This window comes from Microcaecilia unicolor, chromosome 9 (assembly GCF_901765095.1).
Source record: "Microcaecilia unicolor chromosome 9, aMicUni1.1, whole genome shotgun sequence".
Taxonomy (NCBI): domain Eukaryota; kingdom Metazoa; phylum Chordata; class Amphibia; order Gymnophiona; family Siphonopidae; genus Microcaecilia; species Microcaecilia unicolor.
Window position 1 is genome coordinate 57,316,217 of NC_044039.1, and position 21,228 is coordinate 57,337,444.

The 21,228-nt window shown below is 47.6% G+C and overlaps 1 protein-coding gene across 4 annotated transcripts in view; it reads right to left on the reverse strand.

Moving 5' to 3' along the window:
* Positions 1 to 16,880, reverse strand: part of RESF1 (retroelement silencing factor 1) — a 130,758-nt gene extending 113,878 nt beyond the window's left edge. Inside the window, exons 1-2 of one of the 4 annotated variants that reach the window (XM_030215491.1) lie at positions 16,708 to 16,880; positions 15,880 to 15,918 (exon numbers count right to left, since the gene is read on the reverse strand). The gene's annotated coding sequence lies outside the window, so the exon portion shown is untranslated. Of the gene's footprint in view, positions 1 to 15,879; positions 15,919 to 16,143; positions 16,643 to 16,707 lie in introns of those variants that run through there. The other 3 variants (XM_030215492.1, XM_030215490.1, XM_030215494.1) reach the window with 3 other exon arrangements.
* Between the last annotated feature and the right edge of the window lie 4,348 nt (positions 16,881 to 21,228).

Sequence of the window (21,228 nt, forward strand, 5' to 3'; positions counted from 1 at the left end):
CCGAACACCCAGATACTCCAGGGACTGAGTCGGGCATAGCTGACTCTACTCCCGGTTGATGATCCATCCCAGGGAGCTCAGAAGAGCAATGACCCTGTCCGTTCCTCTCCCACACTCTGCAAATGAGGGAGCTCGAATCACCCAGTCGTCCAGATAGGGATGGACTTGCACTCCTTCCTTGCGGAGATAAGCCACAATGACCACCATCATTTTGGAGAAGGTCCGCGGAGCCGTAGCCAACCCGAACGGGAGGGTTCTGAACTGGAAGTGCCGGCCCAGCACCGCAAAGCGCAGGAAGCGCTGAGGAGGAGGCCAGATGGGAATGTGCAAATAAGCTTCCTTGATGTCCAAGGATGCCAGGAATTCTCCTGCTTGTACTACTACTACTTAGCATTTCTATAGCGCTACTAGGGTTACGCAGCGCTGTACAAGTTAAAACATGGGGAAGGACAGTCCCTGCTCAAGAGAGCTTACAATCTAAAGGTAACAAACTATGTAGTCAGTGTATCATGAATGGGGAAGGTGGTTAGGCGCCAAAAGCAAGGGAGAAGAGATGGGTTTTAAGTAAGGACTTAAAGATGGGCAGGGAGGGCGTATGGCATATGGGCTCGGGGAGTCTGTTCCAGGCATAAGGTGATGCGAGGCAGAAGGGACGGAGTCTGGCGGAGAAGGGTACAGATAGGAGTGATTTGTCCTGAGAGCGGAGGTTACGGGTGGGGACATAGGGGGAGAGGAGGGTAGAGAGGTAATGGGGGGCTGCAGATTGAGTGCATTTGAAGGTCATTAGGAGAAACTTGAACTGAATACGGTAGCGAATTGGGAGCCAGTGAAGCGACTTGAGGAGAGGGGTGATATGAGAGTATCGGTTCATGCGGTAGATAAGACGTGCAGCGGAATTTTGGACAGATTGAAGGGGGGATAGGTGGCTAAGCAGGAGACCAGCAAGGAGAAGGTTGCAATAGTCAAGACGAGAGGTAACGAGTGAGTGGACGAGGGTTCGGGTGGTCTGTTCAGAGAGGAATGGGCGGATTTTGCTAATATTATAGAGGAAGAAGTGACAGGTCTTAGCTGTCTGCTGGATATGGGCAGAGAAGGAGAGGGAAGAGTCGAAAATGTACCACAGCTATCACAGAGCGGAGAGTCTCCATTCTGAAATGCCGTTTTCTCAAGGCCTGATTGACTCCCTTGAGGTCGCGAATAGGCCAAGAAGAACCTCCTTTCTTTGGCACCACAAAATAAATGGAGTAGCGTCCCATGCCCAGTTGATCTACTGGCACTGGGACCACCGCCCCAAGGCGGATCAAGTTGTCCAGAGTCTGCTGAACTGCCACCGCTTTGAGGGGAGACTTGCAGGGAGAGTTCACGAACCCGTCTCTCAGGGACCGGCAGAACTCCAACTTGTAGCCGTCTCTGATGACTTTCAGAACCCAAGCGTCTGAAGTTATCCTGGTCCACTCACCCAGAAATGAGGACAACTTTCCTCCTATCTGCTCTGGGCCATGGACCAGGGCTCCGTCATTGGGTACGAGACCCTGGGGGAGGGCCAGAGGACGAACCTCCGAGACGGCGGTCTCTGCGAAAGGAATGCTGCTTGGGGGAGAATTTCCGCTTGAAGGAGGAGGAGGAGGAGGAAAAGGAGCCCGACTTGCCCGGGCGATACCGACGGGCTTCCTGAAACCGGCCCTTAGAGGAACCAGGGCGAGCACTGCCAGCCCGTGCCCTGACCTCCGGCAACCTCTTGCCTTTAGAACTGCCGAGATCCGTCATGATCTTGTCCAGCTCGTCCCCAAAGAGCAGCTTGCCCTTAAAAGGCAACTTCGCTAGGCGAGATTTTGAGGCATGGTCAGCAGACCAAAGCTTAAGCCATAGCTACGGACGGGTAGAGACTGTCTGAGCCATACCTTTAGCCGAGGCTCTCAAGACATCATACAGCAAGTCTGCCAAGTAGGCCAAGCCCGACTTCAGGACCGGCCAATCCACCCTTAAGAAAGGATCCGAGGGGGAGGCCCGCTGCAAAACGATCAGGCATGCTCTGGCTACATAAGAGCCGCAAACCGAGGCCTGCAAACTCAGGGCGGCCGTCTCAAAGGCCAACTTTAAGGCCACCTCCAATCTCCTGTCCCGAGCGTCCTTCAGGGCAGTGCCACCTTCCACCGGCAGAGCCGTCTTCTTCGTCAACGCAGTGATTAGTCTACTGTGGGCCAGTGAAAGGCCTCCTGTTCACCCTCAGGCAGAGGGTACAGACGAGACATGGCCCTGGCTACTTTAAGGCTCGCTTCAGGAGAATCCCATTGAGCCAAAATTAAAGCCTGCATGGCTTCATGAACGTGGAAGGTTCTGGGCAGGCGCTTTGTTCCCAGCATAATAGCGGAACCTGCCGAGGCTGAGAGAGAGCCTCCCTCCGGAGAGGAAATGTTTAAAATGCTCATGGCCTGACCAGGTTGGGCAAATCCTCTGAGCGAAAAAGCCGTGCTGCAGAGGAGTCAGCTGCCCCATCAGGGCGACAATCAGCCTCCTCCAAAGAATCCCCGGACCTTTGGGAGAACCCAGAAACGCTGCCCTCATCTACATCAGAGGAGACAGAGTCCCCTAAGGCCCGGTGATCCACCCGAGGGCGTTTGATCAGGGAGGCCTCTTCACCCAAGTCTGACCGGAGCTGGAGCATCGTTTTGCAGAAGAAAGGCCAGATACAGCAGTAAAATAAACTCAGGAGAGAAACCCCCATTTGTGCACCTCTGCAGCCTGGGCCAGGGCCCTAGAGGAACTCTCAACCTCCGCTCCAAAGAGTGGGGGAGAGGCGCGCTGCGCATCCAAAATGGCGTCTGTCGCATCACTCTGCGAAGGAGCCGTGCGGGAAGAATGGCGCTTGAATTTCGCCAACTTCTTACCGCTGCCCAAGTCAAGGGCGGCCATCTTTTTACTGTCTCCCACCTTAAGGGCGGCCAAAGAAGAAGCCGTCCGAGCAGCGTGGCCGGCCAAAACTGGAAGAGCGGACATCGGGGGATGGGCGCCTAAGGCAGGAAAAACCACCGACGCCCCAGCAGAGGAAAAACCGGCTAACTCGCCAAACTCCAGAAAGGCGCCCAAAAAGGGCTTTTTCTCTGCCTCCGATCCCCGCGCTTCCCCACTAGACACGCGAACGCGGTCCGGGGAGCGCTTTTTCGCGCCCTTGCCGTCCGACGCCATAGCCACATGGAGAATGTTCGGGGACCCCGCTGCCCGCTAGAAAAAGGTAAAAATTACTTGTTTCTTGCTCCGAGCTGCAACAAATTGGTGCCCAGTGAGCAGCTCAAAGAAAGCTGTTTGCTTCAAAATCGCTTTTTTTTTTTTAACGGAGCCGGGGTGGGGGGGGAGAGAAAAGGAGGGACCTGGAACCACCAGGTTTCACGTGCTCATGAAGAGCCCTCAACCCCAGGGCAACGCATTTTAACTTAGGATGGATGGAATGTGAACTTGGAATATGTCAATCTGGTCTTAAATTCTTTTGAAATAAGGTTACTAATGGTTAACCGGTTTGATCTTTGCTTGTCACGTAATTCAGAGACTTCAAAATTGAATTGAAATAATTAAAAGTTAACTGATTTTTCATATAGATACTTTTGTAATTGAGCCCTTTGTCAGTATTTTTCAGAAAATGAGTATCTGAGATTTCTGATGAAAATCAAAGTACAATTCATTTTTATATGTATAATATTTTAGAGAGAAGTTTTTCTAAACTGCAATTATAGCTGCATTAGGGTAGCAGCAGTAAAATTAATCAGGGCTATAAAAATTCTGATGCTCAAATAAATACAACCAGCAGACAGCACTCTCTAACTTATGTTACCTAAAGAATCGAATAATAAGAATCGAATAATTAAGGATCATAATGCCTGGCAGCCTATGACTATGGGCAAAGTCAAACTTATTTCTGAAAATATTTTCTGCTGCCTGGTGATACAAAATACTTCATATGGCTAGTTATAGTGATCAGTTTTATGCCGATTCAATAGAATAAATATATTATAATTTTTTTATTATTTTATATATACTTATACAGATAAATACAAACTGCAAAGTGTAATACAGCCACAATTGTAATAACTTTACAAACTTAGGAAAAAAGAAAAACTTTTGTTCAATTATTAATATAACATTGGCTTCCTTAGACCACAATGTAAAGATTAGGGGGGGGGTAGGAATTAGTGAAGTATATTACACAATATCACACTTTAAATAAGAAAAATAGTGACACCGTTATTCCCATACTTCTTATCTCTAAGCTTGTTTGGTATCTAAGAAGTTCTGAAGCTGATCAGGCATATAATATATATATTTTGTTTGATTTATCCTGATAACACATTTACAAGGGTACGCAAGAAGGAAAGAACCTCCCATTTCCAAAATTTTTGACCTCATTGACAGAAACTTTTTCCTTTTTTCCTGTGTTATTTTAGTCACATCAGGATAGAGCCAGATCTTCTGGCCTATAAACATGCGGTTAGTTGATTTAAAATAAAGTCTCATTACTGCATTTAAGTCCTGCTGGAAAACAAAAGAGACTATCAACGTTCCTCTTTCCATCACGTTTGTATTTGATTGTTCCAAAATGGCTGTGACGTTTTGTAAATCCACTGAGTCTTCTCCCTCTACTTTGTTCATTGTGTTTGAAATGTAATAAATTTTATTCAGAGGAGGAAATATTTATTGGGGAAAATTCGAATTTTCTTTCAAAAATCTGCAAAACATATCATTTGGAGAGACTCCCAACATTCTAGGAAAATTTAATAGTCGAAGGTTTAACCTCCTGTTATAGTTCTCCATTTGTTCCATTTTTCTTCTAATCTCAATACTATCTTTAATCACAGCCACTTTGAATTCTTCCGTTTGCTTAGAGTCTGTCTGTAAGGCCTCAATTTTCTTTGAAAAATCCTGATTAGCTACTTCCATAGAGTTCTTCACTTCCTGTACCGATAAATTTAATGTCTTTACCTCATCAGAAGATTGTTTCAGGGTTTTTTCAATTTCTAGTAACTTCAGCCAGATCCGACTTAGATTCACCTCCGTCTCTCCTGCAACTTCTGATCTCCCCGTCAGGTCGAGCTCCCCTCTGGGCTCTTCAGAATCACCCTTTCCGAGTCCTGGAGAAAACCCCGTTCGACTAGCGAGAGTTGCCGGGCAAGGAGGAGTTATAGAGCATAGCGGGGAAAGAGATGTTTCTATGTCCAGCGGGAGAGCCGCTTCACCGGTTCCCCCCGCTAAGGACTCCGCTCCGCTAACGCGGGAAACTGTGGGGAAGAAGTGCTCCAAGCCTGTCCTCGCCGGAGTGGATGTCCCGGAAGGTAGGGGAACTCCCCGGATCGTCCCTTTACGTTTTGTGTGCGGCATTCTAACAGGAATATCTATTTTAATCAGCAGGGAAGGCAGGAGACCGCTTCAAACACATCCGCTCACGGCGCCATCTTGACACGCCCCCCCCTCAATAGAATAAATATACATCAGTCATTCAGAACTTTATAATAGAAGCATTTAGTAACTAAAATGTACCTTAATAATAGCATAGGACATTTCTACATAAGTACATAAGCACTGCCACGCTGGGAAAAGACCAAAGGTCCATCAAGCCCAGCACTCCGTCTCTGACAGCGGCCAATCCAGGCCCCAAGAACCTGGCAAAACCCCCAAATTTAATAACGATCAATGGACTTTTCCTTCAGGAATCTGTCCACACCCCCTTTAAACTCAGCAAGGCCAGCTGCCGTCACTACCTTCTCCAGCAATGAGTTCCAGAGTCTAACCACGTGCTGAGTGAAGAAAAACTTTCTCCGATTTGTTTTAAACCTACCACATTCTAATTTCATTTTGTGTCCACTGGTTCTATTATTGTTAGAAAGCGTAAACAAACGCTTCACATCCATCCGCTCTACCCCTCTCATTATTTTGTAGACCTCTATCATATCACCCCTCAGCCGCCTTTTCTCCAGGCTAAAGAGTCCTAGCCTTCTTAACCTCTCCTCATAAGGTAGTCGTCCCATCCCTTTTATCATTTTCGTCACCCTTCTCTGCACCTTCTCCAATTCCTTTATATCTTTTTTGAGATGAGGTGACCAGAACTGAACACAATACTCCAGGTGCGGTCGCACCATGGAGCGATACAACAGCATTATAACATCCTCATTTTTGATTTCCATCCCTTTTCTGTTCACCTTCTTAGCCGCCGCAGCACACTGAGCGGAAGATTTCAACGTCCTATCCACGATGACGCCCAGATCCCTTTCATGGTCCTTAACTCCTAAAGCGGAACCTTGCATGACATAGCCGTAATTCGGGTTCCTCCTTCCCATGTGAATCACTTTGCACTTGTCAATGTTGAACTTCATCTGCCATCTGGACACCCAATCCCCCCAGTCTCACGAGGTCCTCTTGTAATCTTTCACACTCCTCCCGCGACGAGACGACCCTAGATAACTTTGTGTCATCTGCGAATTTAATTACCTCACTACTTACTCCCATCTCAAGGTCACCATGCCATATTTGCATAATGTATTGATGTTGCTTGGGTGGTTAAAACTGAATTTCAACAAATGTTTAGAAAGAAGTAACATACCACTGGAAAAAATCCTTGGCCAATTAGATTTTGCCTGCAGAAATCTTTTTAAATTGAACGTATGTCAATTAGAAAAGCTTTTTTAAATTAAGACCCTTTGGGCCTCATTTTCAAAGCACTTACAAAGTTCCACAGTAACCTATGGAACTTTGTAAATCTAAGTGCTTTGAAAATATGTCTCAAGTAATCAACTGAGTTATAAAGAAACAACCCTACTGCCTTTTTTGTTAATAAAAAAAAACAAAAGTGTGTCTCAAATAAAACAGTACTAACAAACAAGAGTCAAATAAAAGGACTGGATTAAAGATTTGCTTTACAATTATTTTGTTGCTAACACTTGATTAAAAGTGTGATCTGTAAATAGGAAGCCAGTAACCGTTGGCTGTTTTCTTGTTTGTTCGGAGTTTTTATACACCATCTGTAAGAAAACAGAATCCAAATAGTGGATCTATCTGCCGCTTTTGACACTGTCAATCATGATTTACTTCTTGCCACACTGGCCTCATTTGGGTTCCAGGGCTCTGTCCTCTCCTGGTTCTCCTCCTCTCTCTCCCATCGCACCCTTCAGAGTACACTCTCATGGATCTTCCTCCACCCCCATCCCGCTCTCTGTTGGAGTTCCCCAGGGATCTGTCCTTGGATCCCTTCTTTTTTCAATCTACACCTCTTCCCTGGGCTCACTGATCTCATCTCATGGTTTCCAGTATCATCTTTATCCTGATGACACCCAGCTGTATCTCTCCACACCAGACATCACCGTAGAGACCCAGGCCAAGGTATCGGCCTGCTTATCCGACATTGTTGCATGGATGTCCAACCGCCACCTGAAACTGAACATGGCCAAGACCGAGCTTATCGTCTTTCCACCAAAACCCACTTCTCCTCTTCCTCCACTCTCGATCTCAGTTGATAACACCCTCATCGTCCCCGTCTCATCTGCCCACAACCTCGGAGTCATCTTCGACTCCTCCCTCTCCTCTGCGCATATCCAGCAGACAGCCAAGACCTGTCGCTTCTTCCTCTTTAACATCAGCAAAATTCGCCCTTTCCTCTCTGAGCACACCACCCGAACTCTCATCCAGGGTCTCATTACCTCTCGCCTTGACTACTGCAACCTACTCCTCACTGGCCTCCCACTTAGCCATCTATCCCCCCTTCAATCTGTTCAGAACTCTGCTGCACGTCTTATATTCCGCCTGAACCGATATATCACCCCTCTCCTCAGGTCGCTTCACTGGCTTCCGATCAGATACCGCATACAGTTCAAGCTTCTCCTTCTTACCTACAAATGCACTCAGTCTGCAGCCCCTCATTACCTCTCTACTCTCATCTCCCCTTACGTTCCCGCCCGAAATCTCCGCTCACAGGACAAATCCCTCCTCTCAGTACCCTTCTCCACCACCGCCAACTCCAGGCTCCGCCCATTCTGCCTCGCCTCTCCCTATGCGTGGAATAAACTTCCTGAGCCCCTACGCCAAGCCCCCTCCCTACCCATCTTCAAATCCTTACTCAAAACCCACCTCTTCAATGTTGCTTTCAGCACCTAACTTTATACCTTCTCAGGAAATCTAGACTGCCCCAATTTGATTGCCCCTACTTGACTGACTGTACATTTGTCCATTAGATTGTAAGCTCTTTGAGCACGGACTGTCGTCCTTTGTTAAATTGTACAGCGCTGCGTAACCCTAGTAGCGCTTTAGAAATGTTAAATAGTAGTAATAGTAGTAGGCTGAAGGCATCATGATGGGCTGATAACGCGAGTAGAGAAATGTGCTTGCTGTGTTATTTTCCACATATGCAAGTGGGCTAATGATCAACAAGTGGCTATAACTTATTAGACTATACTAATATTTTCAATCACTAGTAAAAAAAAAGGCCCATTTCTGGAGCCAATGAAACGGGCGCTAGCAAGGCTTTCCTGTGGGGCCCCCCCCCCCACCCGTCGTCGATGTGAGTGAATTGCTCCGCCTCTGCCCTCAACATCATAACGTTTGACGCGAGGGCGGGGCCCAGAGACTGTGATTTTCGAGGCTTCGGAGCTTCGAACATACGAACCTTGGCTTCAGTGACGTCAGCAGCCAATAGAACGTTGAGGGTGAGTTTTATATATATAGATATGATCCTAATGACCATGGTTCACTGTCTCTGGATTCGCTACTTATTGTATGATACAGTACACTTAACAGCTTCTTCCAGTACCCCGTTTCACAAAATTAACATGAACAAAACCACAACAAAACAACCTTATGCAGGCCAAATAGCTTTTTTACAGGTTGAGAAAACTATACCGGTCAGGAGCATGGACAATAATCCATTAGGGGCACTGTTACCAATCTAAATTGCTAGACCTCAAAACGTCACTTATACATAGCCATAGCCATTTTTCACGTTTCAAATAAAAGGCATATTTGGGGAAAAATTGATACAACCTGCTTTCCAACCACTTATTTCCAACCCTCGCCTCACAACATGATGCAGGAATTACCAATATTGTTAGCAGAATCTGTGGTACTTCAGGAGTCAAATACCACACACCAGAATAAGAGAAAAGTCTTCTTTATTTGCCAGCAAACAAAGTAGAACATCAGCGCTAACCCTCTCCTTCTCTTGGCTCTCTGTATCTTGTCTCTTTCGTAAGCTGCTTCTGTTCTCATTTATATATGGTTCTAAACCCCTCTAGCCCCCACCTTCTCACCAGATGGTAAGGAATAGATTGATTACCCTGTCTTGAACTAATTATCTCTACACATTACTTACAATATCAGTTACACAGGTTTCAAATATTTCCTAAACTGACCTACGACCTGGGGCCTCTCAAACTAGACAATGCGGCACCTATCTCCTGCATTTTATTATTATTAAATTCTCAGATTCTATTATTTAGCAATCCCTGATTCTAATTCACACTTATGGACATCAGAAATTGTAACCCCTTGGGGCATTCATTAAGGGGCCAGTCCTACACTTAGCTATAATCAATCAAGAAAGTGAATGATACATACCTGTAGCAGGTGTTCTCCGAGGACAGCAGGCTGATTGTTCTCACGACTGGGTGATGTCCGCGGCAGCCCCCACCAACTGGAAAAAGCTTTGCAGGCGGTCCGCACGCAGGGCATGCCCACCGCGCATGCGCGGCCGTCTTCCCGCCCGTGCGCGACCGTTCCCGCCAGTTGAATGGCAAGCAAAAAAGATGAAAACGCAACTCCAAAGGGGAGGAGGGAGGGTAGGTGAGAACAATCAGCCTGCTGTCCTCGGAGAACACCTGCTACAGGTATGTATCATTCACTTTCTCCGAGGACAAGCAGGCTGCTTGTTCTCACGACTGGGGTATCCCTAGCTCTCAGGCTCACTCAAAACAAGAACCCAGGTCAATGGAACCTCGCAACGGCGAGGGTATAACAGAAATTGACCTACGAAGAACTGAGAGTGCAGCCTGACCAGAATAAATTCGGGTCCTGGAGGGTGGAGTTGGATTTACACCCCAAACAGATTCTGCAGCACCGACTGCCCGAACCGACTGTCGCGTCGGGTATCCTGCTGGAGGCAGTAATGTGATGTGAATGTGTGGACAGATGACCACGTCGCAGCCTTGCAAATCTCTTCAATAGTGGCTGACTTCAAGTGGGCCACTGACGCTGTCATGGCTCTAACACTATGAGCCGTGACATGACCTTCAAGAGTCAGCCCAGCCTGGGCGTAAGTGAAGGAAATGCAATCTGCTAGCCAATTGGAGATGGTGCGTTTCCCGACAGCGACCCCTAGCCTGTTAGGGTCGAAAGAAACAAACAATTGGGCGGACTGTCTGTGGGGCTGTGTCCGCTCCAAGTAGAAGGCCAATGCTCTCTTGCAGTCCAATGTGTGCAACTGACGTTCAGCAGGGCGGGTATGAGGCCTGGGGAAGAATGTTGGCAAGACAATTGACTGGTTAAGATGGAACTCCGACACCACCTTCGGCAGGAACTTTGGGTGGGTGCGGAGCACTACTCTGTTGTGATGAAATTTGGTATATGGAGCATGAGCTACCAGGGCTTGAAGCTCACTGACCCTACGAGCTGAAGTAACTGCCACCAAGAAAATGACCTTCCAGGTCAAGTACTTCAGATGGCAGGTATTCAGTGGCTCAAAAGGAGGTTTCATCAGCTGGGTGAGGACAACGTTGAGATCCCATGACACTGCAGGAGGCTTGATAGGGGGCTTTGACAAAAGCAAGCCTCTCATGAATCGAACGACTAAAGGCTCTCCAGAGATGGCTTTACCTTCCACACGATAATGGTAAGCATTAATCGCACTAAGGTGATTCCTTACTGAGTTGGTCTTGAGGCCAGACTCTGATAAGTGCAGAAGGTATTCAAGCAGGTTCTGTGCAGGGCAAGAACGAGGTTCTAGGGCCCTGCTCTCACACCAAACGACAAACCTCTTCCACTTGAAAAAGTAACTCTTTTTAGTGGAATCCTTCCTAGAGGCAAGCAAGACACGGGAGACACCCTCAGACAGACCCAACGCAGCGAAGTCTTCGCCCTCAACATCCAGGCTGTGAGAGCTAGACACTGAAGGTTGGGGTGCAGCAACGCTCCGTCGTTCTGCGGAATGAGAGTCGGAAAACACTCCAATCTCCACGGTTCTTCTGAGGACAACTCCAGAAGAAGAGGGAACCAGATCTGACGGGGCCAAAAGGGCGCAATCAGAATCATGGTGCCGCGGTCTTGCTTGAGCTTCAGTAAGGTCTTCCCCACCAAAGGTATGGGAGGATAAGCATACAGGAGGCCGGTCCCCCAATGAAGGAGAAAGGCATCTGACGCTAGCCTGCCGTGTGCCTGAAGTCTGGAACAGAACAGAGGCAGCTTGTGGTTGATCTGAGAGGCGAAAAGGTCCACCGAGGGGGTGCCCCACTCTCGGAAGATCTTGCGTACCACTCTGGAATGGAGCGACCACTCGTGCGGTTGCATGACTCTGCTCAGTCTGTCGGCTAGACTGTTGTTTACACCTGCCAGGTATGTGGCTTGGAGGAGCATGCCGAACTGGCAAGCCCAACGCCACATTCCGACGGCTTCCTGACACAAGGGGCGAGATCCGGTGCCCCCCTGCTTGTTGGTGTAATACATTGCAACCTGATTGTCTGTCCGAATTTGAATAATTTGGTAGGACAGCCGATCTCTGAAAGCCTTCAGTGCGTTCCAGATCGTTCGGAGCTCCAGGAGGTTGATCTGCAAATCCTTTTCCTGGAGGGACCACAGACCCTGGGTGTGAAGCCCATCGACATGAGCTCCCCACCCCAGGTGAGATGCATCCGTCGTCAGCACTTTCGTGGGCTGAGGAATTTGGAATGGACGTCCCAGGGTCAAATTGGTCCGAATGGTCCACCAGAGCAGTGAAGTGCGGCAACTGGTGGAGAGGCGGATGACATCTTCCAGATTCCCGGTGGCTTGGAACCACTGGGAAGCTAGGGTCCATTGAGCAGATCTCATGTGAAGACGAGCCAAGGGAGTCACATGAACTGTGGAGGCCATATGACCCAGAAGTCTCAACATCTGCCGAGCTGTGACCTGCTGGGACGCTCTGGTCTGCGAAGCCAGGGACAGGAGGTTGTTGGCCCTCGCTTCGGGAAGGAAGGCCCGAGCCGTCTGGGTATTCAGCAGAGCTCCTATGAATTCCAGAGACTGTGTTGGCTGGAGATGGGACTTTGGGTAATTTATCACAAACCCCAGCAGCTCCAGAAGGTGAATAGTGCACTGCATAGACCGGAGGGCTTCCGCCTCCGAGGTGTTCTTGACCAGCCAATCGTCGAGATATGGGAACACGTGCACTCCCAGCTTGCGTAGATACGCCGCTACCACCACGAGGCACTTTGTAAACACTTATGGGGCAGAGGCGAGCCCAAAGGGCAGCACACAATACTGAAAGTGCCGTGCGCCCAGGCGGAATCTGAGATACTGTCTGTGAGCTGGCAGTATCGGGATGTGAGTGTATGCATCCTTTAAATCCAGGGAACATAGCCAATCGTTTTTCTGAATCATTGGCAGAAGGGTGCCCAAGGAAAGCATCCTGAACTTTTCTTTGACCAGGAATTTGTTCAGGCCTCTCAGGTCTAGGATGGGACGCATCCCCCCTGTTTTCTTTTCCACAAGGAAGTACCTGGAATAGAATCCCTGCCCTTCCTGCCCGGGTGGTACGGGCTCGACCGCATTGGCGCTGAGGAGGGCGGAGAGTTCCTCTGCAAGTACCTGCTTGTGATCGGAGCTGAAGGATTGAGCTCCCGGAGGACAATTTGGTGGCAGGGAGGTCAAATTCAGGGCGTATCCGCACCGCACTATTTGGAGAACCCACTGGTCGGAGGTTATGAGAGGCCACCTTTGGTGAAAAAATTTTAACCTCCCTCCGACCAGCAGATCGTCCGGTACGGACACTTTGAGGGCGGCTATGTTCCCGTGGATCCAGTCAAAAGCCCGTCCCTGGCTTTTGCTGTGGAGGCGCAGGGGGCTGCTTAGGCTCACGCTGTTGACGAGAACGAGCGCGCTGGGGCTGTCCCTGTGCCTGACGAGGCCTTCGGGCCGGCTGGGTGTACCTACGCTTGGCAAAAGAATAGGGTACAGCCTGCCAGGCCCGGGAAAAACGTCCACCTGCTGAGGTGGGTGCTGAAGGCGCCCGGTGGGAGAGTTTGTCGAAGGCGGTTTCCCACTGATGCAGTTGGTCCACCAGCTGCTCGACCTTCTCACCAAAAATATTATCCCCCCGGCAAGGGACGTCGGCCATTCTCTGCTGGGTGCGGTTGTCCAGGTCAGAAGCACGCAGCCATGAGAGCCTGCGCATCACTATACCTTGGGCCGCAGCACAAGATGCCACGTCACAGGTGTCATAGATACCCCTGGACAGGAACTTTCTGCACGCCTTCAGCTGCCTGACCACCTCCTGATAAGGCCTGGACTGCTCCGGCGGGAGCTTGTCAACCAGGTCCGCCAGTTGCTTCACATTGTTCCGCATGTGGATGCTCGTGTAGAGCTGGTAAGATTGGATGCGGGTCACGAGCATGGAGGATTGGTAGGCCTTCCTCCCAAACGAGTCCAGAGTGCGAGACTCCCGCCCCGGGGGCGCCGAGGCGGTATCCCTCGAACTCCGTGCCCTCTTGAGAGCAGAATCCACGACCACCAAGTCATGAGGCAATTGGGGCCGCATTAACTCTGGGTCCGAGTGGATTCTATACTGGGACTCTGCTTTCTTGGGGATGGTGGGATTAGATAATGGTCGCATCCAGTTCCGAAGCAGTGTCTCCTTAAGGACATAGTGCAACGGTACCGTGGAGGACTCTCTAGATGGTGATGGATAGTCGAGGACCTCGAGCATCTCAGCCCTCGGCTCATCCACAGAGACCACGGGGAAGGGAATGCATATAGACATGTCCCTAACAAAGGAGGCAAAGGAGAGGCTCTCAGGAGGCGAGAGCTTCCTCTCTGGTGAAGGCGTGGGGTCAGAGGGAAGGCCCACAGACTCCTCTGAGGAGAAATATCTGGGGTCCTCCTCTTCCCCCCACGAGGTCTCTTCCTCGGTATCGGACATAAGCTCATGCAGCTGAGTCCTCAACCGGGCCCGGCTCGACGTCGAGGCACCGAGGTCTCGGTGTCGTCGAGCGGTGGACTCCCGCGCCGGCGGGGACGAAGCTCCCTCCATCGACGTCGACTCCACCTGCGTGGCGGTCGAGACCGGCGCCGCAAGCGGTGGCGAAGGCCTCGGCACCGGGCTAGAGCTCGCCGGCGCCACAGTCAACGGCGCCAGGGGGGCACAGCCTGGCGCATCAGCCGTTCAAGGATCCCCGGAAGGATGGCTCGGAGGCACTCGTCCAGGCCCGCTGTCGAAAAAGACGGGGGGGCCGGTAGAGGCGTCGGTGCCGGAAGCTGTTCGGGTCCAGGAGACTGCACCGAAGTGCTGGGACCCTGACGTGTTGGTACCTCCACTACCGAGGGGGAACTTTCCTCTCGACGTGGACGCTTCGGCGTCGACTCCTCTCCGGCACCGAGGGCCGGGCGCACCGACCGATGGGGACCGATGACGGTGCTTCTTCTGTTTTTTGCGGTGCCCGTCATCGGCGCCAGGTGGAACGGAGGAGGTGGTCGATCCCCCTCGGTCTCGAGAGGCCGGGTAGGGTTCGGTCCCGAGGGCCATGAGCAGAGGGAGTGACCGGGGCCGATTGCCCACGCGGCCTCTCACCCCTACCGTCACCGGAGTACCGGCGGGCCCTGTACTCCTGGGGTCAATGCCACCGGTGTCGATTTCGCGGGCACAGATACCGGTACCGAAGAACCGGCCGTCGAGGGGCCGGCGCAAGTTCCAAAAAGTCGGTCCCAAAGAACTTGCCTCGCAACCTGAGTCCGTTTCCGGAGACCAAGACACAAAGAACACGACTTGATATTGTGCTCCGGCCCGAGGCACTAGAGGCACCAAGCGTGGGTGTCGGTCTGCGAGATAGGCCGGCCGCACCAACCACACTTCTTAAATCCACTCGGGACCTTCGAGGACATCGACGGAAAAATCGCGTCGGCGAAGTTAAAGTCGTCGATGGTGGCGGTAAATCACACCTCGAAAAATAAAGCGACCGCGCGGCCACAAGGCCGCATCGTGACGCCCTCGCTAGAAAATGAGGGAAAATTCAGCGCGTTCTCTTCCTTTTTTTTTTTTTTTTGAGAAAATAAAAAAAGGTTTGAAGCGCGCGGCAACAAAAAAACAGAAAATTAGCGAATTCGCGGACAACGCGACAGTTTTCCGGGGCTGACTAAGAGAGAGCGGCGACGCACGACTCTCTCCAGCGCGGAAAAGAAAAGACTGGCGGGAACGGTCGCGCACGGGCGCAAAGACGGCCGCGCATGCGCGGTGGGCGTGCCCTGCGTGCGGACCGCCTGCAAAGCTTTTTCTGGTTGGTGGGGGCTGCCGCGGACGTCACCCAGTCGTGAGAACAAGCAGCCTGCTTGTCCTTGGAGAAAAAGAGTTGACTTTTCCTGACCTCTTTCACCTTTAGCTTCATACACAGAACTAGCTAGGAATGTGGATAATTGAAACCAGATGACCTCTTAAACTGCAGAAAATATCACTTGAAAAATCAGACAAAGATGTAAACTGAATTGAAAAGATATTTTACAGGGAGAAATAGAACTTATTAATTAAAAGAAAGTATTAAAAATTAAACAGAATAAAACATATTTTAAAATAAGCTGAGATCAGAATTCCTTATAAGACAGAATCTAAATTATCAAGAATTTATTTAAAATCTAAACTATCTCCTATTTCCAGGACTGCCTCAAACACACCTGAAAATGTTGAATTTCAACCGAAACGACAGTGTGACCCTGTAATGGCAGAGATTAAAAAAAAAAACACGTTAAACATCTGAGAAAAAAATGATAAAACAGTTTATAAAAATTGTTTTTAAAATTTCTTAGAATTAAGGACCGTTTAACAAAAATCTATCAGGCATCGAGGTTTCAATTTAAAGCGCATATTAACCTAGTCGAAGAGTGAAGGAAATGGTCCTGCATAGTTTTATTTCATTAAATATAAAGCTATGAACTTACCTCTCTAGAGGCCCGAAGCTCAAACGTCGAGAAAAAAGGGTGCCGAAACCTCAAAAATCTGGCATCAACCCTCTGGCCGAATTAGCAACAAACCTATTACGCAAATAAACTCAGCAAAAAGGAGAAAAAGAAAGCAAGGGGCTTTGAACCTAACCGGTAGTGGTGCTCTTCAGAACCTAGAGGTACACAGCATTCCGCATCCCAACCCCCCACCCGCACAGATTAATGCACAAGGCTTATCGGCTGAAAAAGTACGCACGCACTCGCTTTCCTTTCCATTCGATTTTTAGCAAGGATGTTTTATTATCAGTCCTTTGCAAACAAAACAAAAAAAAATCCAACCGCGGTCGCCAAATTTCCGCCCTGTAAAAGAGAAGAAAGTATACCCCTCAGGGACGAGGAAGAACCGATACACCATTCCTCCACCCTTTCCGTGCAGTAGCGACATACGGCACTCGAGGCAGCCACCGGAAAGGTTTTAAAACCCAACAGTTCTGTCGCATCAAAGTTAAGTTCGTCAAAAAGTTGTTTTTCTCAAATAAACCGGAAGTAACTGGAACTTACCTACTGAGGAAAACCTAACACCAATCCACCAGCGAGCGAAGCTGTAAACGCAAACATCCATTACCTCCAGCTTGAAAAATAACGACCAGAGGACATAGATTCTTATGATAAGAGAACCTAAACACAGTTCCAACAACAACACAGAGTCAGAGACCACTCCCTCTCCCCTGCTCCGGCCGGCAGGAAGCCCTTCAACAAGAAGGCGAGGCTAGCCGAAGAGGATGCAGAAGTTCTCTCAGATTGGCGATCGTTCAGAGTAGGCGGGGTGCCGTCTAAATCCGCCTTCGAGTTCGACCAGTCTTTCTAACGGTTGGAATCTCTAAAATGACTGGATTATAGGGATGGTACTGGTAGTCACAATCGGATAAAAGACGAATTTGTTCGGATTCTCAAAATACTGTCTTTTAAAAATGTTCGAAGTGCCTTTTTTTTTCCTGTGGGGGTGTGGGCGGGACCGGCAGGCAAGAACTCAACTCGGGGAACGAACGGGACTGGCTGCATAATGAAAGCAGCTGTGACAGTCAAAACAGAACAGCTGCCGCCTGGCTTATCTATAGTTGAGTTTTGTGCGGTTAGGAGGACAGAGAGAGCGGAGATTAGGTTAACGGCCACAGCAATGGGGAGTGGAAGCTGCTGCTGCACGCGGTGAAGCGAATGAGTTGGATAATGGAATTATTATCCAGGAATGAGGAAAGAGAGACATAGTGGACAGACAACCTGGGGTGGGAATAGAAAAGGAAGAGTAGTAGTAGTAGAGATGCTGTAGATAAAGGAGTTTAGATTGAGAACTGGAGACATGGTGAACCTACCTAATCTAGCTCATTATATGGGTTGAAGCCAGTAGGCGGAGTTTGCCGCCATTTTCCTTCAACTAAAACAATAGCAAACGCTATTGAAAACAATAGCCAAAGATTATTAGAAATAACGCAAGCACAAGGTTGGGTTTTGATTTTTTTTTACTTGACAGCTTTTTATTTATTTATCCTTTCTTATATCCTACAGTTTTGCTTTTGTCTTTTTACCACCACCCCAAATTATTATGTACCAGCCCCCGTAATTTGGAATGATAAAAGAGAGGCCACGTATGAGAAAAGCAGTTTTTGTTACTTTACCAAGTATAGGCACAACTATTTTCTCATTGGAGAACAGTTCTGCTGTACATCGGTATTATCTGTTAACTGTCTCAGTTTGGTATGCCCCTCTTATTACTTATATATACTATTTTTAAGTTCCTCTTTGGTAATATTCTCTCCTTAGAGATTATCTTTGGTCTTGTTTCCCACCATCTGTTTCCCTTATATTGCTTAATCTACACATAACAATTTATCCTGTTATTCATCATGTATGCCTTTCTCGTGCATTTTTACACACAATGTCCCAGGCACTATTTCATATGACCTGTAACCAGGGCTTTTTTTGAGGAGGTACTGAATACCAGCACCTTTTCCATTGTCTGCTAAAATTGACCATGGTCCCCAAGTTTTAATGAAAAATCTCAGGCTCTACATACTAATTCTGCCTTGTTTGAGATTCTTAGACTGGTTGCAGGGGGCCTGGCTATTGTGGGGTGGGTCTCACAGTGATCACCCCACTTCTGAAGGGTGGCCTATCATTTGAGTACTGGCACCTTTTTCGCTAGAAAACACGCACTGCCTGTAACTCACCCTTGTTTTTCAGCTACCTCACTTTGGCTGTGTTCCATGGCCAGTGACTGAGCTATATTTCTTCTGTTTTTAATTTATTTGAAAGCTTCCCATATGTAGATATAAATATTATGAACTAAAGTTTGAGTATCACTAAAACTGCTTAAAATTATTGTAGCTGGTAAAAACAGCACTAATAAAGTCTGCATTTTGTGCTCATTTTTCTACACTGCTCTATACAATATATGGCCACATTTCAATGAGGATATCCTGTTTACTGATCGGTTCATCTTATCTGTTGTTCCTTAGTGTCAGCAGCAGATGAATCCAGAGACTGTGGGTTGGCGTCTACCAGCAGGTAAAGATAAAGAGCACTGAAGTTCACTGTGTGGGATGTGTTTTCTTTTCCTCCTTTTAGACCCCTTCGGGACTCCTACACATGGCGCTGTAAAGAGGGTCAGTTCATCTAAGTGATCCTGAATTCTTTCTCTGACCTCTGGTGTCACCCAGTCCCATGGCGGTCTGTCCTGCGGAGGCATCAGAAGGCTTAGTCCAAACCTAATTCCCATGATCACTGCTTTCTGTCTTTCCGGATCTAGGTGTATCTTGGGCCATTTATGTTCCCACATATGTTATCAATCAACCCTTAAATTAGTGTAGACAGTGTGTATTACTTGTATGTGGCTTAGTTTGTAGTATAAATGACAGGTGAGGAATACTTAAAAATAAAGACAGAGATAGATTTCAGATAGAAGGCTTTATTCTTACCGAGTTTTCAATTCAGTACAGACATCAAACAGATTCTGGGTTCAATGGCACAGCGCTCTGCCGTCTGAGAAGTGTTGGGGAAGACTCCAAATTTCTGTCTAAATCTCATCCCTTTTATAGTAGTTGGTCTTAATAGAAGTCTATGGCAGGACACTTTTTTTCTTAATATTGCACAACCTCTGAGGTGCCCATCTGTGCTTCCGTTTTTGTAAACAACTTGTTCCTTAATACTAAAAATATCTGTTCTAGCTATTGCAGATTATTGTGCAACTTCCTTTTTTGTCAACATCTCCCTAGATACGGACATCCAAACATCCAAACATAGCTATTGCAAGCTATTGTGCAATTTCCCTTTTTGCAAACATTTTATTTTTTTCTTTTCTTATGAAGATATCTAAATATAGATATATTAATTTCATATTATCTTGTGATCTGGGTTAGGATTTTAGCCATCAATTCCTTGATCTTGGCTTTTGCACTGCTTTTGAATGTCACACCAAATTCTAATGAGGCCTAGTCAGTGCCTTTTAGCAGTTTAAGCTGTTTAAGGTATGTAAATGGACCCACCACTATTCCAGTGGATGGATCCCAAGCGGGGACACATATTTACTTACAGGTAAAGCACGTCCTTGCTCAGCCAGTCATAGATTTTTAAACCAAGCTGGTATTTTTACAGCCTGAGTCCTAAAATCTGGCCTTCCACCCTTCCGGTGGGCATCCAGTGAGGGCCTCTTGCTGTAGTATAATTATACATTCCCCACTTGTCACCCCCTCTGAGGAGGGGTGACACAAAGCTCGTCAAGCTCGTCATCATCCATTCCAGAAGGTGGCAAGCTATCAAACGAGAGGGGGAGTTTTGGTCTTACAAATTGCTAGAAGGTATGGTGCAAGACAGGAAACTTCATTCTTAGGTGGTATATTTTTGGGCATATGGAATTCCCTTTATATTACCCAACCCCTTGGGCTTAATCCTGATGTCATCTCTCTTGAGACTTACTCAAACCTGTCGTGAGAGAGGTTTTATGAATGGGACAAATCCATGAGTTCATTTACAAAATCCCATGAAATATAGGTATGCGGGTAATAGCAATTTCAGGTGGATCATACTAATAAACAATTTCAGGTCTTTCTATGGCTTCTATTGTATCTGTAGCATAGTGCATGGGGAGATAATCTAATGTATGTATCTCAGTGGTCCTCGGAAGGAATAGTGGTTTTGATTAAGCATTGTTATGGTGGCTCAACAAATATATGGTTAGTACTCTGATTGCAGGCTGTTTTAGGTTGTAGGTATTCAGAATCCTTAAACAGGTCGGAATGCCTGGACCTTACTATTACTCATCATTAGCATCCAATCATGAGCACTAAAAAGTGGATAGCAAATATGAGGTTGCCTTATATAGCAAAAATGGTTAATCCTAGGAAAATTTATATTAACAAAGGTCATGCATGGATCTTGACATATGCATAATGACCTGGAAGTATGGGAAGCATTTCATATATCCGTTACCCCACTTGGAGCTTAGTCAAACGTATAGAAAGACATGCAGCTTAAGTAAGCCTACACCAAAGTTAAACAATTGCATAACTGTTTGATACTAACAGGGTTTACACCTACATTATGATATCATAGCCAGTGTTAGGGTTTGATGTTACCCTTGTATCTGAGCAATATCAATTTCAATTTAAATTACATAAACAGAAATAACAGGGAAACTCTTAGAAAAACAATTAGAACAATAAAGGAAATAATAGGAAAATAAAAATAAAACCTTTTCAATATATATATACAGGATTACTGCTAAACTAATCTATAATGTCCGTAAACAGCAACTGTAAATCTCAAATGAAGTATCAGTCCTTAATCCTCTTTCATCGATCATGGTTGAGGCGGTGGAAGCGCTGAAGAATCTGGACGGAGATCTGGATTTTCAGGCTGGCCTGCTGAAGGAAGTGGCCGGTCTTGAGATGGTTAGGCTGGTAACATCTGGTTCTGCGGCTGAGTAAACCCGTATATCTTTCACATAGACCCAAGACTTGTGGTCCAGCAGTTTGCAAGGTGTAAAGATTATTGCCACAACCTTGGGGGATCTAACATCATTTGGGCCTG